Source organism: Chionomys nivalis, chromosome 6 (genome assembly GCF_950005125.1).
Source record: "Chionomys nivalis chromosome 6, mChiNiv1.1, whole genome shotgun sequence".
Lineage (NCBI taxonomy): Eukaryota > Metazoa > Chordata > Mammalia > Rodentia > Cricetidae > Chionomys > Chionomys nivalis.
The window spans coordinates 23096946-23115338 of record NC_080091.1 but is presented as its reverse complement, the minus strand read 5'-3'; the positions used below and the strand labels follow the sequence as shown (position 1 = coordinate 23115338).

General features: G+C 47.3%; 1 protein-coding gene across 4 annotated transcripts in view; it reads right to left on the bottom strand.

Annotated features, from left to right (window-relative positions):
- The window catches only part of Cep68 (centrosomal protein 68), a 32784-nt gene extending 17738 nt beyond the window's left edge, over nucleotides 1–15046 (bottom strand). For all 4 annotated transcript variants that reach the window (XM_057771301.1, XM_057771304.1, XM_057771302.1 and 1 more), the window contains exon 1: nucleotides 14916–15046. The gene's annotated coding sequence lies outside the window, so the exon portion shown is untranslated. The remainder of the gene's footprint in view (nucleotides 1–14915) is intronic.
- Nucleotides 15047–18393: the final 3347 nt, after the last annotated feature.

Below are 18393 nucleotides of genomic sequence, written 5' to 3'. Positions count from 1 at the left end.
ACCAGAGGGAAGGGTGGCTTCACAAAGCCCTCTTGTGATTACCAAGCTCACCCAGGTGAAATGAGATGGGCTTGAGCACAAGGCCTTGCTTCAGTGTGCAACACAGATGTAATTTCAGAGACAGGACGTAGGCCCTGCATATGTCGCCTCTTTACCCAACCTCACTGAGGGGTCCAGCTGGTCTCTGCCATGCACACCCTTCCCTCAAGCGGTTCTCTTATGTTAATGGCTTGTCAGACAGCAATTTGAGTCTTGTCCCTTCTACCCTGGAGGAGACCAAGTTCAGGTACGCCTGGGTTTCCACTGGGCTCAGGAGGATGCTTCCAACTATTTTTGGTGGGAGGAGACTGTGGGAATAGGAACCACACCCAGACTGTGGACCAGGTGAGGCTTTTGATCCAATGATGACCAACGACCAGAAACAGATGAGCACCCCTTCTCAGGCTGTCTTGGTATAAGCTGATCCTGGCAGCCTCAGGAAGCCATGGAAAGCCGGGTAATAACAAGTTCATGAGAGAAAGGAGAGCACCCCAGGCAGAGTCATGGTGAGGGGGCAGCTGGGGAAAAAAAGGGAAGAACCAGCTGCATCTACAGAAGGTCTAAGACGACAGCTGGCATCAGCAGGCTTGGGCACTGGTGGGATGATGGGCAGAAGTCTGACCTGAAAGAACATGGAAGTGGGGACAAGTGGACAGGGAGCCACCTGCAGAGCACCAGGACCAACCTCAAGACTCAAACCTGGACAGGAACAGCCTTATTTCCCCCAGAGACTAGAGGCAAAGTGTGGAAAAGGAAGTTGTGGTGGCAGCTTAGGAAACTGCCAAGTGGGGTAGAGTGGCCACATCAGGCTCGCCCTGCTTGGTTTCAATACCAGGAAATGCAACCCAGGTAGAAAAATATGACATTTCTATTCCTCCCTAACCCGGCACATGGGGCTCCGGGCCATTCTGAGGTGACTTCAGAGAAAAGCATGAACTGTAAACGCAATCAGCCCGCTCTTCTAATCACCAGCTCCTTCACGGGTTAATCGGGCTCTGACCTGTTTTCCTTTTCTGGTAGAAACAGCACCTAACCTTTCATATAACAAGGAAAGTATCGCCTGGCGATGGTTGCGCACACCTTTAATCCCAGCACTTAGGAGGCAGACGCAGATGGATCTCTGTGAGTTCGAGATCAGCCTGGTCTAGAGAGTTCCAGGACAGGCTCCAAAGCTACACAGAGAAACCCTGACCAAAAAACAAAACAAACAAAAAACAAGCCAAGTATTTACCACTGAAAAGTCCTACAAACACAGGCAAGCAGTGCTGTTAGTTTTCGTGTATGGCTCCTATCATATGATACATATACAAACACAAATATCCCCACACATATGCCTTTGTTGTGAAAGTGCTGAACAAGGCAGCTACCGGTGTATCCTGGATCAAAGAGCAGTCCTCCTGTTAGAGAAATCCATTCTCTTTAACCACGATGGACACACGAGGCAGTGAAAAGGGGAGACCTGCCTCAGCAGTCAGATCCACTAAATCAGCTCTGACTATTAATGGGGTGATAGGTAAAGACAGACTGCCTTCATAGCCCAGCCCTAGAATCTTGTGCACGCTGTGGAATCAGGTTCAGAGCTGTGTGGCTCCAGACCCAAGCTCTTGATGAACCAAATAAGGATCAAGTGAGAAAACAAACCAGAAGGCACCCAGAGCAGCTGCGGGTGGAGAATGGCGTGCAGAGTGCTCAAGTTCAGACGAGGATTTTCATGGAGCCACACCCTCCCCTTGTGGCTCTTTGAAAAACTGCACATATTATTATTTTTGTGTACGTGCATGTTTATCTGTGCGTGTGTGTGTGTGTGTGTGTGTGCGCGAGCGCGCAAGTGTGGGCCCACAGAAGTCAGAAGACATCAGCTCTCCTGGAGTTGGAATTAAAGGCTGCTTGACAAGGGTACTGGGGATAGAACTTGGGTCCTCTGAAGATCAGCAAGCACTAACTGCTGAATCATCTCTCCAGCCCCTGCATCAGTTTTGGTAACTACAGCTGACCCTATCAGCTGAAGAATCTACCTATCACTTCTGTTACTTCTTCCTCCATTTCTAGAACCTCTCAAGGGTCACAGCTCCATTATGCCCCTAACAAGAATGGTGTTAAGACTTGGTCCTGCAGTGAAATAAAGCTGAGTAAGGCAAGAATCAAACATCTTTTTTTAAAAAAGTATTTCTGGTTGGGCGGTGGTGGCGCATGCCTTTAATCCCAGCACTTGGGAGGCAGAGGCAGGCGGATCTCTGTGAGTTCGAGACCAGCCTGGTCTACAAGAGCTAGTTCCACGACAGGCTCCAAAACCACAGAGAAACCCTGTCTCGAAAAACCAAAAAAAAAAAAAAAAGTATTTCTGCATGTATGGATGTGTACAGATGCATATGCCATGCCATACATGGAGGTCAGAGGACAATGTGTCAGAGTCTGTTCTCTCCTTCTGCCATGTGGGTTTCCAGGGATCAAACTCAGGCTATCAGACTTGGCAACAAATGCCTTTCTTTACCGGATGAGCCATCTCAGTGGCCCCACTTTGTTTCAATGACAAGTTTTTAAAATTTCTGTCCTGACTGGAAGTCATTATTCACAAAGGGTTTCAAACTTGCTCTAGGGAGGGCAGCATGGAGAGCTATGAGAGCTCTCAAAGGCTGCTGAGGAGACTGCAGGAGGTGGAATCCTAAAGTGGGTTATCCAGCTGTGGGGTCTGACTGAGAATGGCCCTCACAGAGGGATCTGAATGCTTGCCTCCTAGCTGGTGTAACCATTTGGGAAGGATTAGGAGGTGTGGCCTTGTTAAGGAGGAAGAATGTCATTGGATACCTCCAGTATCCACTGGTTTTGAGCTTTCAAAAGTCCATGCCAAGTCCAGTCACTCTTTCCCTGCCTCCAATTTCTGGTTCAGATGTAAGCTCTCAGCTACTGCTCCAGTGCCATGTTTGCCTGCCTGCTACATGATTCCCACCATGATAGTCACGGATGCACCTTCTGGAACAGTAAGCACGCCATCAATTAAATGCGTTCTTTTATAAGCTGCCTTGGTCACAGTGTCTCTTCATAGCAATGAAACAGTAACTAAGACAGCAGGTAAAGTCTGACACTCGGAGCAGAGTTCAAGCCCGAACCACATGGTGGGAGGAAAGGAACAACTGTAAACTGTCCTCTGTCCTCTGCGCACCACCATGGCATGCGAGTGCCCACACCCACGTCAGCAGTGCTGTCTCATCTTCAAGAGGACCCAAGTTCTATTCCCAGTACCCATGTCAAGCAGCTCACAACTACCTGCAACTCCAGCTCCAGATCTGATTTCTTCTGGCTTCTATGGGTCCATACATGTACATGCACATACTCTCACATGCAGACATATATACATACATTCATACATACAAATACATAAATATACATACATACATACATACAAATAATAATATGTGCGATTTTTCAAAGAGCCACAAGGGGAGGGTGTGGCTCCATGAAAATCCTCGTCTGAACTTGAGCACTCTGCACGCCATTCTCCACCCGCAGCTGCTCTGGGTGCCTTCTGGTTTGTTTTCTCACTTGATCCTTGTTTGATTCATCAAGAGCTTGGGTTTGGAGTCACACAGCTCTGAACCTGATTCCACAGCGTGCACAAGATTCTAGGGTTAGGATGTGAGAGTGATCTGGCTGCAGAAAATTAATGTTTAAGTTTTTCTTTTTAAAAAAGCCTGATGTTCAAGATTTTCACCGAAACAGCACTTTATAGGTGGTTACTGTCCCAGTTTGCAGACTCAAATTCTTTACAACCTCATTTATTAGTCTGCCTGATAAACCATGTTCTCTCCTGCCTTAGTCACTTGTCTTGTTGCTGGGACAAAATGTCAAAAGCAGCCTAGGAGATTGGGTTTATTATGGCTCAGAGGTCAAGAGTGTGGTCTGTCCCAGTGGGGCAGGCTATGCAGGAGAAACCTGGGCTGCTGTTAGACTGCTCCCGCAGCAGGGAGCAGAAAGGAGGAGCAACAGCATTCCAGTTCCCTTCCTGCTCATCCATCTGGGACCTAGCCATAGTTAAGGGGGCACCCCACCTCAATTAGCCTTATCTAATAATCCTAATAATCCGTATAGGCACACCCAGAAGACTGTTTTCTACATGATTCCATATCCTGTCAGGTTGACAACAGTAACCATCCTAACTCACAAACACACTTAACTGTTCACAGCCATCTCACTATGCAAAATACATTCAGTCCAACACACAATTCCAACAGTGATGGAGGAAGGTCATTGGCTAATAAAGAAACTGCCTTGGCCCATTTGATTGGCCAGCCTTTAGGTGGGTGGAGTAAACAGAACAGAATGCTGGGAGGAAGAGGAAGTGAGCTCAGATGCAGGGTAGCTCCTCTCAGAGCCAGACGCGATGCAGCCAGCTGCCAGGTCAGACATGCTGAATCTTTCCAGGTAAGCCCAACTAATGGTGCTACCCAGATTATTAGAAATGGGCTAAATTAATACGTGAGAATTAGCCTAGAAGAGGCTAGATACAATGGGCCAGGCAGTGTTTAAAAGAATACAGTTTGGGGGGCTGGAGAAATGGCTCAGAGGTTAAGAGCATTGCCTGCTCTTCCAAAGGTCCTGAGTTCAATTCCCAGCAACCACATGGTGGCTCACAACCATCTGTAATGAGGTCTGGTGCCCTCTTCTGGCCTTCAGGCATACACGCAGACAGAATATTGTATACATAATAAATAAATAATTTTTTTTTTTTTTAAAATACAGTTTGTGTGTTGTTATTTTGGGGCATAAGCTAGCCAGGCGGCCGGGAGCTGGGTGGCAGGAAGTGGCCTGCAGCTCTCTCAACACAACAGTTTTTAACTGTGCACCTGCTTGGGCCAGAGGGATGTCCTCTTTTATTTGTTGTTTTTTGTTTTCAAGACAGGGTTTCTCTGTGGTTTTGGTTCCTGTCCTGGAACTTGCTCTGTAGACCAGGCTGGCCTCGAACTCACAGAGATCTGCCTGCCTCTGCCTCCCGGGTGCTGGGATTAAAGGTGTGCACCACTTCTCTTAAAGAGGACCCAGGTTCGATTCCCAGCATCTACATGATGGCTCACAACCATCTTTAACTCCAGTCCCAGGGATCTGATTATATTTTCTGGCCTCCACCAGGCATCATGCATGCATGTGGTATACAGACATACATGAAGGCAAAACATTCGTGTGTGTGTGTGTGTGTGTGTGTATAACTGTTGATTCTCTTCTGAAACTCAGCAAATCACCTGTGAGCTCCTGTACAACTAAAACCGATGTTCTATACTTCCAATATACAATGATATAAAATATACATTTCCATTCCCAAAGGAAAGAATTGGAGGAGAGCAAAGAATACGATCAAACAAAGACCAAACATAGCAGGGCAAACATCAACTCTTGCAGCTAGCTTCATGGGAGCTGGCATCTGGAGCCCATTATGGAATACTTCGGGTTCCAAAGGCTTGAGTAGCCCTGCCCCTCCAGATGCCTGCACAGCCTCTCTTCAGTAGGATCCAGTCCACACAAGCAGCTTTCCTTTGAAGGGGTACCATGATCTCTGCCACTGCCAGCATAGAAAATAAACAGTGAACTCTGCCCCTTTTTCTGAGAAAGTCCTGTACAACACACAACTGCCAACCGAGGGGCTACTCATGCTTTAACATCTTCCAGAGCCCTCTAAAATTCACCACTAAACCCCTCAATTAGTCTCCGGAACCTGTAGAGGTCACAGGATCTGCCAGATAGCATGAGGAGTGACCCAGTGGCTTTCTCTTGTCCCACAGTAAAACTATGTTCAGCACCATGTATATGCTAACACTAGGGGACACCTGATCTTTCCTGTATCTGCTGTGTCACCCTCAAGCAAGCTTGTTCCAGCTGTTTGGCTTCTTCCCACTCATTCCTGTTTAGAGCAAATAAGAGAGGACTGGCAAGTGGGAGACAGGGCACTGTTTCACTTCTGTCTAACTTATTCAAATAGATGAATAATTCACAAAAAAAAAGAAAAGAAAAAGAAAAAAACATCCTTCAATGGTTCTTCAAATCACAATTCCCTTGGAAACAATTACATTTATCCAAAGTGTCAGCAGTTCTGCTCTGACAAGTGCTACCCCTGCACCCATGGGCCCTGACAGCCACCTGTGCTGGCACAGATGCCCCTTTCAGTCTGGGGCTTCCGTGAAACCTCACAGGATACACAGGTACAGAAAGAAATACCACAAATACCAGTGCAGATCGTGTCTAACAAGCAAGAGAGGAAAACCGGGCAGCAGGGCATGTGGCTTCGAGGTTTCTTAGAGAATCAAAGCAGAGGCCGAGCTAGGCAGGATGGCAACATGAAAGAGAGTAAATCTGGGATGACAAAAGAGAGGATAGGCTTGAAATGGCCCTGAGGCTGGCTGGCTGCATGCAGGGTGGATACCAGGAAAATTGTGGCCATAGATTTAAAAAAATGAAGAGGCAGATAGGTGACCAGTTGGTTTTTTTTTTTTGTTGTTGTTTGTTTGTTTTTTCGAGACAAGGTTTCTCTGTGGTTTTGGAGCCTGTCCTGGAACTAGCTCTTGTAGACCAGGCTGGTCTCGAACTCACAGAGATCCACCTGCCTCTGCCTCCCGAATGTTGGGATTAAAGGCGTGCGCCACCACCACCCAGCTGGTGACGAGTTGTTAAAAGCAGCTGCTATTCCACCTGCTCCCTCCCTGGCTGTAGGTCCTAAAACTCCCAAGCCTCTAGCTTGGCTATAATACCCTTGGAGTAGGTGACCTGGAGCTCTGAAGATAAAATCAAAGCATGATTAAAATGTCTCCCGTGGCTTGTCAGTGATCACATCATCCTCTCTAAGACTCTGGGGCATCAGCGTATCTACCCCTTCTTCCTTCCTTCCAGGATTTACGTTTCTCCAAAAGAGGACAGAATGGAAGAGTTTCCAGGGCCCTAGAGGAACCTGTGGGTCTCTACAGATCACTGTGTGGGGAGGCCAGGCGGTCAGGCTGCTTCAGTGTTTGTCCTTACTTTCTCAGACACTTACTTGCCTGTTGGCTGGCAGACTAGAATTACCCAAGTCTCCCGGCAGAGTCAACGTCCTATCAGAAGTCTGCGGTGGCCAGTCTGCAATGAGTTTGGCTGAGTTCTCGACTACCTACAACAATGCTGAGGGCTGACCGCCTCATCAACAGGTTCAGGTTCTGCCCCTGGAGCAGAGCAGAAAAACTGCTTCTACTGTTAGCCCCACAGGCTCCAGTGTCGTGGTTTATAGGGCCTGCTCCTGCTCCACCAGGCTTCGGTAATCACAGCACTAAGTTAAAGGCCAGCAAAAGGGGCGAGGCAAGCTGATTCAACTGGTAAAGGCCTGTCACCAAGTCTGATGATTTGAGTTCAATCCCCAGGACCCAAATGGAGGAAGGAGAGAAATGCTCTCACAAATTGTTCTCTTACCACCATAGGCACGAGTGCCAACTCTGACCCCCACACGAAATAAATGGCTGACTTGATGGCGATTCCTGGGGAGAGGTAGAGTGAGGAATGGCTATGAGCAACATATATTGAATATGCATATGAATTTTCCTTTTTAAAATTTATTTTAGAAGTTTTACTTTTGTTTTATGAGTATTTTGCTTCAATGTATGTCTGTGCATCACATGTAAGCAGGACCTACAGAAGCCAGAAGAGGGTTGGAGCCCCTGGGGGTGGAGCTGCAGACAGTTGTGAGATACCATGTGAGTGTTAGGAAATGAACCTGGGTCCTTTAGGAGAGCAGCCAGTGCATGTAACTGCTAAGCCATCTCTCCAGTCCCTATATGAAATTTTCAAAATATTAAAAAATTTAAAAAGCTTCAAGCTTGTGCTCTCCTGTGGGTGCTGGCCTGACACAGGGGCGGCCCGTGGTGGCTTAGGGCCTCGTGCATACTTCGAGTCTCTTCATGCTGCAAGAGGACCCCAGGGAAGGGCCTGGGCAACACACACGGAAAGCTGCAGGGTGAGGTGACTATGACATGCCGTCACCATAAAAGCACGTGTTTGCAGGACTGAAGCTTGGAATAGTTTATATGCCCTACTCCTGCCAGGCAAGGAGACCCCAGAGCTGAAGACTGATGTGGATGGGTGACAAGCTGCCAGTGTCATGGGGCTGTGGCTGTTAAAAACATACTGAGGCCTTTATCTTCCTCTAGGCCTACTAGACAAGATCTGGGGCATGCACGAACTGACTGAGCACTCCCAGAAGGGTCCTGACCCAGGTGACCAGGGCTCCAACAGGACACTGCTGCTCCAGCAATCTCACTGTAGGAGCAATAGTGGGTCGGCCTAACCACAAGCAGGGCTTCCCATGTCTCTTCACTTGACCCCTTAGTTTTTCTTTTTAAAAAACAGTTATTAAAGGGATAGGGCTTTTTATTTTCATATTAACTCAGTGCATTATCACCCCCGCCCCCCCACACACACTTTGCTTTTCAAGACAGGGTCTCACTTATATAGGCTATGATAACCTGGAACTCACTATGTAGATCAGGTTAGTTTTGAACTAGATATCTACCTGCTTCTGCCTACTAGGATTAAAGCATGCACTCTCTAATAAATCTAAGAAATGACTTTGAAGCAGAAAAAAAATTCTCAAATGATACTATTAAGACTGGCACTCATGGGCTGGAGAAACGGCTCAGCAGTTAAGAGTACTGACTGCTCTTCCAGAGGACCAAGGTTCAGTTCCCAGCATCTTTATAGCAGCTCATGAATGTAACTCCAGGTCCGAGGGATCTGACACCCTCATACAGACATGCGTGCAGGCAAAACACCAATGCACACAAAATAAAATAAATCTTAAAAAAATAAAAATGGACCAGGCAGTGGTGGCACATGCCTTTGACCTCAACACTCAAGGGTTGAAACCAGAGGATCTCTATTAATTTGAGACCAACCTGGTCTACAGAGTGAGTTCCGGGACAGGCTCCAAAGCTACAGAGAAACCCTGTCTCGAAAAGCCAAAAAAACAAAAACAACAACAACAAAAAAACCCCTTCAAACAAAAATGGCACTCACAGTATCAAGCATCCTGTTTGCAGACTCCACAAGAGATTGTCAACAGAAACGCTGTTTCTCCTGAGCGGCAACTACCTCTTTTTTTTTTTGGTTTTTCGGGACAGGGTTTCTCTGTGGTTTTGGAGCCTGTCCTGGAACTAGCTCTTGTAGACCAGGCTGGTCTCGAACTCACAAAGATCCGCCTGCCTCTGCCTCCCGAGGGCTGGGATTAAAGGCGTGCGCCACCACCGCCCGGCCTACCTCCCATTTTTTAATTTGTTTTCATTTTAAGTATATGGGTGTTTTGCTCAAATGTATGTCTCTGTATGTGGTACCCACGGAAGTCAGAAGAAAGCATCAGATCCCCTGGAACTGGAGTTACAGATGGTTGTGAGCTCCCATGGGTACTCGGAATTTCGGTCCTCTAGAAATACTGTCAGGACTCTTAACCTCTGAGCCATCTCTTTAGCCCCAATTCCTTTTTAAATTTCTTTTGTTTTTTTTTTTAGAGATTATAATATTACATCATTTCTGTTTTTCTCTAAACCTTCCCACATACCCTTCCTTGCTCTTTCAAATTAATAACCTCTTTTTTCATTAGTTGTTACTACATATATATATGTAGAAGTATATATGTATATTCCTAGATACATATATAAACTTAGTCTGTATAATACCTCTTTTCACTTTCTAAGTTTTTTGTGTCGGGTGTGGTGGTGGCACATGCATCTAACCCTAGCAGTTGGGAAGCAGGCTGAGGCTGAGGGATCTCTGTAAGTTCAAGGATAGCCATAGCTACATAGTGAGAACCTGTCTCAAAAACAAAACAAGCAAACAAAAAAATCCCTCTTTGCTTTTCTCCTAGGAAGCTCAGTGTTGAATAGAAAGTCCCACCTAAAAAACTGTGCTAGACTCTACTCCCTTTTTGTGTTACTCTCCATGGCTATGTGGTTTCCTCTCAATCTTTCTGTCTCGATTGCTTTATCAGAAAGCCTGTTACTAAGCCGGGCAGTGGTGGCGCACGCCTTTAATCCCAGCACTTGGGAGGCAGAGGCAGGCGGATCTCCGTGAGTTCGAGGCCAGCCTGGTCTACAAGAGCTAGTTCCAGGACAGGAACCAAAAGCTACGGAGAAACCCTGTCTCGAAAAAAAAAAAAAAAAAAAAAAGAAAGCCTGTTACTGGAACGCTGATGAGGAGGTTAAGAGCACTTGCTGCCCTTGGTTGTGAGCTCTGGTGGGTGCTGGGTGCGAATCTGTGTCTTCAAGAACTATAATGCAGTGCCCTTAACCTCTGAGCCATCTCTTTAGCCCTGATCCCATTAAGAAAAAAAATGAGACTATAATATTACCTCGTTTCTCCTTTTCTGAGAACTGGGTTCAGTTCTCAGCACCTACATGGTGACTCACAACCATCCAGTTGTGAACCGGAACCAGTTCCAGGAGATCCAATGCTCTCTCCTGGCCTCCATGTGCACTTGGCATATACTCAGCAAACTTACAAACATGAAGACATAAAATCTTCTAAATGGAATCTTGTTACAAGGGTTGGAGAAGTGGCTCAGCTGTTAAGAGAATTTGCTGCTCTTGCAAGAGGACTGGGTTTGGTTTCCAGCGCCCACTTTGGGCATCTCATAGTGACTTGCAATTCCAGTTTCAGAGAATCCGACACCCTTGTCTGACCTTGGTGGGCACCTGTATTCACATAATATTCATACAGACAAGCAGACACACACATTAAGAAAAAAAGTCTTAATCCAAAAAAAATATATTAGAAGGCCAGAGAAATAGTTCAGCAAGTAAATAGCTGAAAACAAGCCTGGCCACCAGAGACTGGACCCTGGAACGCACACAGAAGCAGGACATGGTGGTGCGTGTCATTCTAGCACTTCTGTGACAATGGAAAGAACAGACAGGAGAGGCCCTGGGAGCCTATGGGCAAGTAAGCCTGGAGTAGGTATGCATCAGAGCAGCCAACCAGAGAAAGCCAAGGGGAAGGTGAGAAGCAACATCCCAGGGTGTCCTCTGACCTCCACATGAACACTACGGTATACACACACACAGAACACAAACACAAATAAATACATATTTGAATTTTATTTCTTATTTATGTGTCTATATTTGCTCAAATCTGTGTGTGCCTATAAAAGCTAGAAGATCCCCTGAGGTAAAAGCGTTGTGAGCCATTTGACACAGGTCCCAGGAACCAAACCCCTGTCTTCTAAAAGCACTCCTAACTACCAAGACATCTCTCCAGGCCCTATATATAATCCCAGTACTCAGGAGGCTGATGCAGGAGGACAGACTTGAAGGCTGGCTTGGCCAATTTGGCCAGTATCTTAGATTTCTCAAATAATTTTTAGGAATAAGACAAAGAACCTAGCTGACCATGGTAAAACAAGTCTTTAATCCCAGAACTAGAGAAGCAGAGGCAGACAGATCTCTGTGAGTTTGAAGCCAGGCCAGTCTGGTCTACACATTGATTTCCAGGTCAGCCAGGGCTACATATAGAACCTGTCTCAAAAAAGATAAACAGGCCAGGCGGTGGTGGCGCACGCCTTTAATCCCAGCACTCGGGAGGCAGAGGCAGGCGGATCTCTGTGAGTTCGAGACCAGCCTGGTCTACAAGAGCTAGTTCCAGGACAGGCTCCAAAACCACAGAGAAACCCTGTCTCGAAAAACCAAAAAAAAAAAAAAAAAAAAAAAGATAAACAAACAAAGAACAAAAGCCAGGTATGGGGCCACACACATTTTCCCAGAATTCAATAAGCTGAGGCCAGAGAAGTGGCTGAAATTCAAGGTTAGCCTGGGCTACATAGTACCAGACTAGCCAGTGCTAAAAAAATGAAACCCTGTCTCACAAAAACAAACCAACAAGAGCAAGATGGCTCAATGGGTACCTGCCATACAGGCCTGAATCCCAGGAACTCACAGTAGGAGAGCTGACTCTCAAAAGCTGTCTTCTGCCCTTCAGACATGCACTGTGGCAGATATTATCATACACAGACACACAATAAAATAAACTTTTACTATAACTCAGTGGTAGAACACATGCTTAATATGCACAAGGGGACTGGGTTAGAGCCCCAACAATAACAACAATAAATAATCTATTTACCAGTAATTCTAAAAGTTAAACACAAAGGGAAAGTATTTTATGGACTGAAGCACTGTTCAATCCCAGAACTGTCAAATAAAACCTATCTCCTGCCCAAGCGTGACCTACAGCCACAGTGGCTCATGTTTCTAATTCCGGCATCTGGAGGCGGAGGTAGGAGGACCACTCTGAGTTTGAGGTCAGACTCAGCTGTAAAAAGAAAAACCAAAACAAAAAGTGTGAAATAGGACCAGGTGTCCACATCACCTCAGAGTGTGTTGGTCTTAAGCCCTCAGAGGCCGGAATCAAGAATCTACATAGTTTAGATAAATTGCTAAACACAGGTCCATTCTCAGACACCCCGGGAGGAAGCAGGACTGTTTCAGCTTCCTAGAAAGGGTCAACTACAATGGTTTTATGACCGCAGACTATATCCTAGCACAGGGCAGCACACAGACATGTATGCCCTGTGCAACAGACACCTGAAAAAGCTCACCCTTGTGGCAGGTTTTTAAAAGCTAACTACAGAATGTCAGAGTTGAAAGAGAACCCCCAGAAAGAGTAAGTAGGATTCAAGATAAATTTTGGAACAGTAAAAGCAGAATTACATACTTGAATTTTTTTTTTTTGGGGGGGGCTACAAGTAAGGAAGGAAAAGATAATTTAAAGAGAAACAGGCATGTCAAAGGGAATTACAGCTGGAAGGAAATACATGTTTCAGTGTTTCCTGTGACACAGAAAACCAAAGTGAGGCAGTACTCCCCCTCCACATCTGTCTGCCTAGCAAACAGAAAGGGTTCTTCCACTTTCCATGCTGCCTGTGAGAAACTCTGAAGACAATATGGCAGTTTCTCCATGAGACAGACTAATATAAGGCAACAAGCTATCCACAACTCAATTTCATATGTTCTTTCTAAATTTTTTTTTTGTGACTCTCATCCTCAAGACGTTTTCCAGTCCTAATAGGCTCTCTATACATTCAGTCCTATAATCGACCTCAGCCAGAAGGCAGACAAGTGATCTAGCTCAGCCCTTTGCTATTACATGAGGACCAAGAAAGGGACTAAGAGTGAGTGTCTGAAGCTGGGCACTCTGGGATGCTGAGGCAGAAGGATCAACTCGAGTTCCAGACAAGCCTGGGTTGTATGACTCACCAAACCAGGCAATGATGGTCTATCCTTATAACCCCAGCACTAGGAGGATGCCAAATCAGGCCAGCCTGGGCTACGTAAGAAGACTCGCCTCAAAAATAAATAACACCTCTGTAAAGTTTAACCATTTGTTTCCCGCTTAATTGATCTCGAATGGATGTTAAGACTTTAGAAGCATAAATCTATACTTTCGGCAGGGTGACACTTTTTTTTGGGGGGGTGGTTATCTTGAGACAGGGTCTCTGTGTTATGAAGCTTTGGCTATCCTGTACTCGCTATGTAGACCAGACTGGCCTTAAACTCAGGGTCTCGCCTGCCTCAGTCTCCCGAGTGCTCTGATAGGTCTCTTCAAATATTCATTTTATATCAGTACTTTATAACCCATGGAATTGATGCTATTATTCTACCTATCCACCTTTTCTTTCTTTCTTTCTTTCTTTCTTTCTTTCTTTCTTTCTTTTTCGTTCTTTTTAGGTCGTGCTGGGGCCCTCTTTCTTTCTTCCTTCCTTCCTTCCTTTCTTTCTCGTTCTTTTTAGGTCGTGCTGGGGCCTGAATTCCACTTTATAGATGAGGAAACTGGGGCACAGAGAAGTTAACTTATCCAGAATCAGTAGCGTGAAAGGGGTTGAAATCCGATTCTATTCAGAGAGCGCGGCTGTTTCCCTAACCTGTAAAAATAATCCAACAACTTAAAGGCTTTTTAAAAGTTCCTGTTTTCTCAACTTTTGGCTTCACTTGCTGCCCTTGTTTTTTTTTGGCTGCCTTCCCTTACAGACCTTGCATCCTGCTAGGGGGCTGGGGTAACCACAATACAGCGCCATGTGTCGAAACGGAGGCCAGTAAACGCTACTCAGAGGTTATGTTTTTTAGTTGTGGGGGTAGGGAAAAGCTTTTTAAAAGCTCTCCTGATGTGAAGCTGACGCTCCACTCTTTCTAAGTGATCGAGAATTGAACCCAGACCGCTGGAGAGAATAAGAAGTGACTTGTATTTATTTTAACCAAGCTCAAACCAAAAGTGTCCCAACCTGTCGGAAGGTGTACCACACTATCTCCTTTCGCGTCTCCGACCCCATCAATTCCCAGTGAGGTCTACCTTGCTCTGAAACTGGCAGTTTTCCGCTGGTTTTTATTATAAACAACACACTGAATTGAACCTGGTCATTATAAAGAGCTTCTATTAGGTTTGGGGCATGTGCCCCCGAGCTGCAGAGACTGGTTTACAGGTGACACAGATCTTCGAGATAAATTTAAAAAAAAATAAAATAAAAATGAGACGCCTTGCTTTCCTCCTCGGCTGCGTTCACTGTGCCAGGGAAGCAGTGGCCGCCCGACAGCGAGCGCCCGTGACCGGCGGATTCCCCGAGACCAAGGTCGACGCGCGCAACAGCTGCGCGGCTGCCAGATGTGCGGCCCCGCGCGCTCTGCAGGCCGCACCGACCCTGCACTGCCTGCCCCGCCGCTCCCCATCGCAAGATGGAGGCGAAGGCACGAGGCGCCCCCACCCCGGCCAGCCTTTGTGCCCTCCAGGCCGCGGGCCTCGCACAGGGCCCCACGCCGAGCCCCAGACACGCGCGGGCTGCCCAGGTCTCGAGTCTCGGCGTCGCGACACTCGCGCTGCTACGGCCTAGTTACCTCAGTTCGAACCGAACCGTCGCACGTCCCGAGCGGCCCGAAGAGCTGGGCCGGGGGTCCCAGGCGGCCACTGCCTACCTCCCGCGGGCGCCCGCACTCTAGCGGGAAGGAGAACTGAGCGCCCGCCGCGCCCTCCGCCCGCACCGCCCCTCCGCGGAGGACGCCCGAGGCAGCCGCCAATCGAAACCCTCGGCGAGGAGGCGTCACCAATCCTCAGCCCGCTTCTGCTGCGAGAGCCCGCCCCTTAAACGGCCCTGGCCTATGGGATGCCGGAGCTTCCTTCGCCACCGCCCCGACTCTCGTGCCAGCTGGGTGGTTGGCGGTCCCGCTGCCCACGCTGATGGCTGGGCGCGCGAGCTCTCCTCGGGTCGGCTGCGGGCGGAGGGCGCCGTGGGTTCAGTCGTGCGCGCGGAGGCAGGGATGGCGGTCCCAGGTCTCGTGCTCCCTTACGTTCGCGTGGAAACCTCGGGGGCGTGGCCTGTGCGGCGCGTGGGATTCGGGCGGAGAATACTGTGGGTCCTGCGTCCCGCTGCACAGTGCCCCGGGTCGGTCGAAGACCCTCAGCCGCAGGGAGAGACCCAGCCTGCCACACCAGTGGTTGGAGAAGGGCTTCCCCCCCAGTCGGCTTCCACGGTGTCCTTCCGGTTCCCCAAATGGTCCGCGGGTGTCGGAGCCCAGCCGTGGGCAAGGGCACGCGGACCTGTGCGGTTAGAGAAGGAGCCGGGCTGAACCTGCCACGACAGCTCAGAGACTTAGTCCGACCTTAGGGAAATTTGACAGCCAGGCTGGCCTCCAACTCACGATGATTCTCCTGCCTCTGCCTCCCCAATACTGAAAGTACAGGCAAGCCCCATCACGCCCAGCTTTTTATCTGGCTTTGCTTTTTATGAGAGTAAATTTTATTGTAACTCGGGCTGATTTTGAATTCCTGATCCTTCGTCTCTGTCTCCTAAGTACTGGATGTTTTTTTTTTTAAGTCAAAGTGTATTACCATACGTAAGCCCTTAAGTTCACTCCTCAGCCCAGAAGGAAAAAAGAATTCAGAACAGAAATATGTCAGATGGGTAGTTAGCATTTACCAGCATGTATCCAGTTACTTGTTTAAAGGAAAAAATAAGAAATCGTTTAGCAGTACATGTTGTAAATGCAACTGAACATTAGTATAACCTCAACCAGATGTGTTCTGCTCCCTCCTTTGCCTGTGGCCCTTCTCATTTTTGTAATGAGTATGCTTTACTTATTGTTGTTATTATTATTATTATTGACAAGGTCTCATATAGCCTGGACTAATCTGGAATCACTTTGTAGCCAAGGATGACCTTCAATTCCTGAGGTCGTCGTCCGTCACGTCCCCGTGTGTGTGTGTGTGTGTGTGTGTGTGTGTGTGTGTGTGTGTGTCCCGCCACCATGTCCCCAGTGCTGGGATTGGAGACGTGTGCCACCATGCCTGGTTGATGTGCTGGTAGACAGTGAGCCCGGGGCCTCATATGTGCTCAGCAAGTACTCCGCCAACTGAGCTATGTCACAAGACTCTTTTGTTTTTAAACCTTGCCATAAGAAGAGCCTATTACACTTTTATTGGTTGTCTTAATATAAGTAAGTTCTTTTCTGAGCCCTTCAGACAAGAATGTGGACAGTATTAATGATTATCAGGATTTACACATGATCACAACCAAAACAGTGAAGTGAGCCAATGAATGAAACTCTGAACATCCTCCAAAACAGGAAGCTGCAGTTTCTTGTGAAACTGTGCTATTTTCGTCTTAGCTCTTATGTATCCATGGATCTTCTGAGCATAGGAGCAAGTAATATTTTGCATTATCTTTCAAGTCTTTTAAAGTTTTATTTTAGGTTTTTATTTACATTTGTTTACTCATTTGTGTGGGGAGGGGCCGCACACACCACAGTGTGAGTGCAGATGCTGGGACAGCTCGTGGGAGTCAGTTCCCCTTTCACCGCTGTGTGGGTCCCAGGGAGGAACTCAGGTCATCAGGACTGGAGCAATGGCCTTCACTTTCTGAGCCATCTTGGTCCTATCTTCCAAAGCTTAATCCCACAGTCACTATTCTTATTTCAACTGCGTGTTTGTTTTTGTTGTTTGGTTGTTGAGACAGGGTCTCACTGTGTAGCCCTGGCTGGCCTGGAACTCGCTTTGTATACCAAACTGGTCAGTTACATTTTTATCATTCAACTAGGACTTGTGTGTTAAGCCACAGGCTCCAGCAACTTCACGAATGAAATGTCAGAGAATTAAGAATTATTTATAAAGAAAATATTATTTCATTGATCCTTGTGTAATTTCAGAAGAATCACTTATTTCCTTAAAAGGTGAGCTCACCTTGTAAAATTTGCAGTTTTTTTTTACTATAGGGACAGTCTGGCTGGTCACGCTGTTGGCAGCATGTGCTGGACACTGTGTGCTGCCACTGCTGACATTTGATGCTACCAGAGTAAATGACATCCTTCTTGACTGCAACTCAGATCAGCGTGTGCTCAAGCCTGTACGACGTGGAGACAGACATGCAGTACCTTCCTGAAAGCTTCCACAGTAAGAGTTGAGGCCCTGCAGTCTGCCAAGATTCATGCAGTGGACGTTACTCTCCAACAGGTGCATTCCGCAAGCACTGGGAAAACCACCCAGATAGTACATAGATAGATGAAAAATGAAAAAAGAAGGGAAGGAACAGAAAGACGTCTGTATTCACGGTACCTTCTCCTTCACCCACCTGGAAAGCCACCTGCCAGCTCCAGAATAAGCTCACGAGAGTTCCTGATGGCGGTTCAGCTGTTGTCTCTGTTCTCTCCCCAGCCCGTGGCCACCTCCTCAGATTTGAACGCTGGGCTGTTGTTCCCTGTGTACTCGTAGTTTGCATTCTAAGCACTGTCAGGTCCAGATTGGCCAACAACTTGGATACCGTTGCAATTAATGCTCGCTCCAACAGATCTGACCTTTGCAAAGCAACCCCATGTTAGGAGCGTTAGCAGGTACCCAAAGCCGCTAAGGGCCAGTGTGGAGGAGTTGACTTGGCATGTGCTTCCCTGCTGTCTCCCTAACAAGGAAATGTGCTCAGGAAAAGCTGGGCGGGGTTAGGATTCGGAGATGTCTTGTGGCCTTCTGCACCACAGACAAAGGTGAAGTTAGAAGTTAGAAGTTAGGGCTGGAGCAATGGAGGTCAAGTTGTCTGTCATAGATAATAGAGAACTGTAGACAGGAAGGAGATTCTGTAGGTTAGAGAAGAAGATGGAGCCGGAAAAGCCAAGACCAGGTGTTGTAATGTCTGTTCGGCCATCTTGTTCTTTTCTAAAAAACAGCATATCTGTTTACTTAGTGTGTGTTATGCCATGACACACGTGGAGATAAGAGCTGGCTCCCTCTTCCTATCCCGTGGGTTCCAGGAAGTGTTCTCTGGGCATCAGGTGTGGCAGCAAGCGCCTTTACCCACTGGGCTGCCCTTAGTCAACTATTTTGACAGTAACT